The sequence below is a fragment of the Saccopteryx bilineata genome, unplaced genomic scaffold, assembly GCF_036850765.1.
Source record: "Saccopteryx bilineata isolate mSacBil1 unplaced genomic scaffold, mSacBil1_pri_phased_curated manual_scaffold_44, whole genome shotgun sequence".
In the NCBI taxonomy this organism is placed as follows: Eukaryota; Metazoa; Chordata; class Mammalia; order Chiroptera; family Emballonuridae; genus Saccopteryx; species Saccopteryx bilineata.
The window spans coordinates 112,006-119,052 of NW_027095470.1; positions in this window are offsets into that span (position 1 = coordinate 112,006).

Sequence of the window (7,047 nt, forward strand, 5' to 3'; positions counted from 1 at the left end):
CTGCTTATTTCTTTTACCCCCTAATTGCTTTCCCTCTTGCTCTTCCTCAGGAGTATACTTAGGTTTGGGAGGCAACATGGGTTGAGGCAAAAGCGGTAGAATGTCTGCAGTTCCTTCTTTTACAGCTTCTCTGGCAACAATGTCAGCAAAACGGTTTCCTTGAATAATTGGAGAGTCCCCTTTTTGATGTCCTTTGCAATGAATTATGGCTACTTTAGAGGGAAGCCAAATGGCATCAAGCAGGGCTAAAATTTCAGTTTTATTCTTAATTTCTTTTCCCCCTGTCATTAGCAAGCCTCGTTCTTTGTAAATGGCATCATGAATGTGAGCAGTGGCAAAGGCGTACCTGCTGTCCGTGTAAATGTTGGTCCCTTTGCCCTCAGCTATCTGAAGGGCCTGTGTAAGTCCAATTAACTCTGCTCACTGTGCAGAAGTACCTTTTGGTAATGCTTTCTGCCATAAGACACTGTCCTGGGTAGTTACAGCTGCTCCTGCATATCTTTGTCCATCTCGGACATAACTGCTTCCATCAGTGAACAGTGTGAGGTCTGCCTTCTCATAGGCCTGGTCCCTGAGGTCCGGTCTGACCCCTGTGACAGTGTCCAATATCTGTCTGCAGTCATGGACCACTGATGGGTCTGGAAACGGTAGCAAAGTGGCAGGATTTAAGACTGCTGTCTTCAAGAACTGCACTGCTGGGGGATTCAATAACTGTGCTTGGTACTGTGTCAGTCGAGCATTGGAGAGCCACCTATCCGGTGGGGCATGCAGCACTTGTTCTAGATAGTGTTCTCCAATAACCTGGATGTCCTGACCCAATGTCAGTTTGTTGGCCTCCTTAACTAGGATTGAGGTAGCAGCAAGTGCCCTTAAACAGGTTGGCCAGCCAGACACTATGGGGTCTAGCTTCCTGGATAGGTATGCTACAGGCCTCTTCTATGGCCCAAGCTCTTGGCTGAGGATTCCCAAGGCTACCCTCCCTTCTCAGCAATGTACAACTGGAAAGATTTGGCCATATCTGGTAGGGCCAATGCTGGGGCAGCTACTAGGGCCTCCTTCAGTGCCTGGAAAGCCTTCCTTTCCTTGTCTGTCCAAATAAACTGTTCTTCTTTGCCCCGCATCAGTTCATGGAGGTGCCTGGCCAGCTCTGCAAATCCTAATATCCAGAGTCTGCAATATCCTACTGCTCCCAGAAATTCTCGCACTTGCCTTTTGTTAGTGGGTTCTGGGATCTGCAACACAGTTTGAATCCTTTGACTGGATAATGTCCTTTGTCCCCCTTGTAAGTTATATCCCAAGTAACTTACAGTTTGGGTGACAATCTGGGACTTCTTGTCAGAGACTCAATACCCAATATGCTGGAGATCCTGGAGTAGGTCTAAGGTTGCCGTCTTGTATTGCTCTTCTTCGGCTGCAGCCATGAGGAGGTCATCCACATATTGGAGCAACACAGTTAAAGGATGGGCAGCTCGAAACCCCTGCAAGCCCTTACACAAAGCTTCATTAAAGATAGTGGGAGAATTCTTAAACCCTTGAGGAAGCCTGGTCCATGTATACTGTTCCACTAGTCCATTTTCCGGATCATTCCATTCAAAAGCAAATATCTCCTGGCTCTTGGGGGCCAATGGAATGCAAAAGAAAGCATCCTTCAAATCCAATACTGAATAATATGTACAAGTAGGGGGTAACGAACTTAGCAAAGTGTTGGGATTTGGCACCGTTGGGTGAATAGTCTCTACCCGGGCGTTTACTTCTCACAGATCTTGCACCGGATGATAGTCCTGGGTCCCAGGCTTCTGGAATGGGAGCAAAGGTGTTTTCCAGGCTGACTCGCATTCCCGGAGGACACCCACCGCTAGTAAGCACTTCAGATGCTGTGCTATGCCCTGCTTAGCTCGTGCTGATATGGGATATTGCCTTACCCGCACGGGGCTAGCAGTGCTCAGCAACTGCACTATGACAGGTGAATGATGAGCGGCTAAGCCTGGTGGGTTGGTTTCTGCCCACACCCCTGGCACCTTTTCCCATATTTCCTCTGTGACCCCGATGACTTCATCCTTACCTTCCTGTAGGACTGCCATCAAGTATTCTTCAGATATGGGCACCGTTACTTCGAGACTGACTTTTTCCTTCCCCTCCTGGGAACTGCTGTCCTCTTGCTTAAAGGTTATTGTTGCTTGAAGTTTCTGCAAGAGATCTCAGCCCATGAGAGGATAAGGACAATCTGGAATGATTGGAAATGAGTGAGTAATAGTGCTTCTACCTAAATTTGTGATTCTTGCGGTAGTCCATGTAAAAGCTACTGATTTTCCCTTTACCCCTATTATTTTTGTATTTTCTTTTTGTATGTGTCCTTGTGGCTTCTTTAAAACTGAATAGGTGGCTCCCGTGTCAACCAGGAAATCTATTGGCTTTCCTTTGACTGTTAGGGTGACCGTGGGCTTCTGGGAGCTGACAGAAATGGAGCCCTGGCCCCGTCAGTCCAAGGTTTGGAGCAAGACCTCTGGATCTTGCTTTATCTTCTGACTGTTAACCCGTAACTTTGGAAAACCTCTCCTCCAGTGTCCTTTCTCTTTGCAATAGGCACACTGGTCCTTGCCTATTTGCTTCTGTGGTTGACCTTTCTCTTTGCCTTTTTGCTGCTCTCCTTTTTTCTTCTTCTCTGACTTATGAGCTGCAATGAGGATCTTGACAGCTGCTCTCCCTAGTTCTGAGTCATCCCTATTTATATATACTTTCTGAGCTATTTCAATTAGCTCACTTCTATTTTTCCCTTCAAATCCTTCTAATTTCTGAAGTTTTTTCCTAATGTCTGATGCAGCTTGCATCACAAAAGCTATATTTACTAACCTGTGATTCTTGTCAGCTTCTAGATCTATAGGGGTATAAACCCGGTAGGCGTCTATTAGCCATTCTAAAAATGCGGTGGGGATTCTTCTCTTCCCTGGATAACCTCACTTACCTGACTGAAATTAGTGGGTCTCCTGGCTGCTGCTTTTAAACCCCGCAAAAGAGCCCGGCGATACTGAAAGAGTGCTTCCATTCCCCCTGAGGTATTCGGGTCCCAGGCCGGGGACTGCTTGGGAAGGACATTCTCGGCTTCTCCCTCTGTTCCCCCGTCCTCTAAAACTGCTTTTACTGCTTCTTTCATTATTCTATTTCTTTCTTCTGTAGTAAAAAGAGTTTTTAATACCTGTTGGCAGTCATTCCACATTGGCTGGTGGGTCCTAAAAACTGTCTCAAGCAAGGATATTAGTCCCTGCGGTTTCTCAGAAAAAGGAGGATTTTCCCGCTTCCAATTGTACAAATTACTGGTGGAAAAAGGCACATAGATGAAGTGAGGGTGCGCTCGTGGACCAGCATCTGGTGCCGGTGGCACTTCCCAGAGTGGTAAAATGGCCGCACTCCCCTTGGCACCTCCTGTAGAAGGAGGTGAGTTGGCAGTGCCTCCTGCAGAAGGAGGCAAAATGGCAGTGCCTCCTGCAGAAGGAGGCAAGATGGCGGTGCCTCCCGCAGGAGACAAAGGCAAGATGGCAGTGCCTCCTGCAGAAGGAGGCAAAATGGCAGTGCCTCCTGCAGAAGGAGGCAAGATGGCGGTGCCTCCCGCAGGAGACAAAGGCAAGATGGCAGTGCCTCCTGCAGAAGGAGGCAAAATGGCGGTGCCTCCTGCAGGAGACAAAGGCAAGATGGCGGCATCTCCTACTGAAGGAGAAGGCGAATATATCGCCCCTCTTCGGGTGTGTGGTGGACTCAAAAATCCACTTACGTCCTGCTTCATGGAATCAGGTCCTCCCTGCTGCCAATAGGGAGGAGGGAAATTTACTGGGTCTAAGGGATCCTCCAGTGGTTCAGGCAAGACAGGGTAAATTCTAGATGATAATATAGTGGACTGTACCGGGGAATTGGTCTTCTCCTTTTCCTCCCTACTGCCTTTCCCTGCCCTCTGGTTACTTGCAGTAACACATATTGCCCTTCTCTCTCTCTTGCCATTCTTTATGTACTTTCTGATATACCCTGGCTTATCTGTGGCAATACCAACCCACACATCTATATACAAATATTGGTGTGGATGGGGCACATGGTAGATAATAGCTCGGACAGCAAACACAATAGGAAGATCAAAAGTTCCCTCAGTGGGCCACCCTACATCGAAGGCGGGCCATTCTAACTGACTCAAGGTCCAGAGGGTCTCTTGGTCCAGAGGCGGCCCTCCGTACCCCTGGGCTCTTCTGAAAATCAGAAAAGTTGTTTAGCAGGCACTCAAGTGGAGAACTGGGTACAGACTCTTGTTGTCCCATTCTTATTTATCCCGCTTTGTCTGCTTCCAAACCTTCAAGAATTAACAAAACAATTATCAAAATACCCCAACCAATAAGCAAAAAAAGGCTAGAGTAAAAGATTGTCTCACACTCAATTCAGACATTCACACACAGACAAAACGCAGTGCAGCGCGGTGCAGAAATTCCTAATGTGACCGGTCACTTCTAGAGTTAACTCCTAGAGTTAACAATTCCTTTCAGAAAACGGCGTCCCATTCTGAAAGCCCTGGGTAGGTTACCAGCGGCGTCCCACCTACTACCTCAGGTTTATATGCTCCGGAGCTCAAAAACAAAACCAAATGTGGATCCTCAAAGAGTACTTACTCAACTTGAGCTGTCCCTCTGGTCTCCGACCAAAAAACTCCACCAAGGGAAATTCCAGATGAGCCCCCAGAGATGTAGCATCCACCGGGTCAAGAAAAACGTCGGAGACTTTCAGGAGTATAGATGTAACTTTATTGGCCAGTTTTACCTGTGCAGGGGCAAATTCCCGAGGTGTCCAGAGACACCATGCTCACAAGGAGCTACAGATGGGAATCGCACCTAGCGCTCACAGCTAAATCTTTTTATAAGCTAAGCAAGCAAGCCTAATACAGAAGCAGATGTGGCGGTAACCTATTTGCTAAGGGGGCTGCACATAGCATAGCAACAGGGGCTGGGGTCTAGCTCATTGGCGAATTCCAAACCTAAACTTCTGATAAGGGTCTTTTAACCAATAGAATGCAAATGTTTGTCTCTTTTTCCTTTTTTTTTTTCTTCTCTCTCAGCTTCCCAGAGTCCCTATCTGTCTCTACTTCTTGAACGACCTTGGGCATGTTACTCCTAACAGAACAGGAGCAGGACCTGCCTGTAACCCTTAAGTTTCCTTTTCCATTAGTGCCTTGCTTATTTTCTGATCTTTTCTTAGTTCTTACAGGGTGCAGTACTTTATAACATCTTGAGTCCTCGGTTCTACTCTCAAGTTTATTGAACATCATTATGACTGTTTGCTTTGAATTCTTTATCTGTCCAATTACTCATCTCCATTTCAAAACAATATTTCTCCGTAGTTTTTTTCTTGTTCCTTTATTGAGGGCATATATTCTTCTGTCTCCTCGTATTGTTTGACTTCCTGCTTTTGTTCCTTTGAACAGAATGAAATAGTCATCTCACCCACTCTTGAAAATGTTGTCTTTGTTACATTGTGTGTTGAATAGTTTCAGCCTGCAGATTGTAGTTGGGGGATAGTGTATGCAGTGCCTGTCACTGGCCTGAAAAAGTGGGTTCTGAATGGGCCACCTGGGGTGTGTGAGCTTTTTTGTCCTTTTAATCTGGGAGGGCTGCCTGGTGTAAAACGGGCTGCATGGTGTGTGCTGTGTGTCCTGTTTTAGTTATCTGTTGTCAGAGCATGGTCTGCGCTGGGTTACCTGATTGCTTTCTTGTATCTCACCCCTCATTAGATCCACCCTTTGTCCTGGTGGGGTAGCCTGCATGCACACACAGCCTTAATTTGTTCATTCTTTACCTTCTCGGGGCTTGGCAGCCCTGTGCGCATGCACAGCATTGCCCCCCCCTCTCACTCCCCAGTGGGCAGCAAGGTTTTGCTAGCTTTGTACTTTCTTTGGGTAGAGCAGCCTGACCAGTGCGAGCAGCAGCGCCCCCAATCTCTGTACTTTCTCTCATCAGGCAGTCCTTTGTGCAGAATATATAACATTTGCTGGCTCCCCATTTTCCAGGAAGGGTAATGCCAGTAGGGACCCAGTATCTCTGCACTTTCTCTCGGTCAAATAGTCCTGCAGTTGGTATCAGAGTATTTTGCTAGCTCTGCACTCTCTCTAGGTGGGGGAGCCCCACATGCACAGGCATCTCAGTGGGCGAAGTGCCACCCTGCCATAACTACCTGCTGGGTAGATATCTGTGAAGAGGAGCTCTCTTTACACAAGCTACTCTGCCCTCATGATTTTGTTGCATTTAGCTCCAGGTGTTGTAAAGTATCCATACCTCAATTTCACAGGATTCACGTAGAGACACCAAGTCGAGATAAACTTTAAGGACTTTTATTAGTGGAGGAGATTTATTAAATATGCTGGCTTGTAAGGCCAGAAGCCACGGCCAGGGCCAATATCACAGCAGCCTTCTGGCCCATGCAGGTTTGCATTGGATTTGGACAGTTGGTAAAGAAACAATGGAGCCAAAAACTGATGGGCCATAGTCTTTAATCCTAGCTTGCACCCAGTGGGCAAGTAAAAACACACACTGGGCTCCAAAACCCACTCACATTCAGTGCTCACAAAGCCACTGACTTATCTGAGTTTCCTAGAATGAAAGGTTTCTAGCTCACCAGCCTTATTCTCCTCAGTTCCCATCTCCTTCCTTATCGCAGATACAAACTGCACAAAATGACATCTCACTCAGCACTCCGCCATCTTGGCTGCTTCTCCTGGCCTCATGGCCTCTTTCTGCTCTGTGCCCTGCTCCCTCTGCTCTCTCATGCTAATCATCCCAGGAACCAAGAGAGCAAGCTCCCTTCCTGCCCCTATTTTATAGTGTAGATTCAAAACCTTTAATCCAATACACAAAATAGGGAAGTCTCTAATACAAAGCCACTTCTCTGAGGCATGATTGGGTTGTACCACCCCACATCAGAAAGGGTGGGCAAGGCTTAATCCCAAAACCAAGCCCCAGGCTACAAAGATTCTGCCTGCCCAGAAACACACATTAATATCACCTGGGCGACTGCCTCCACGTG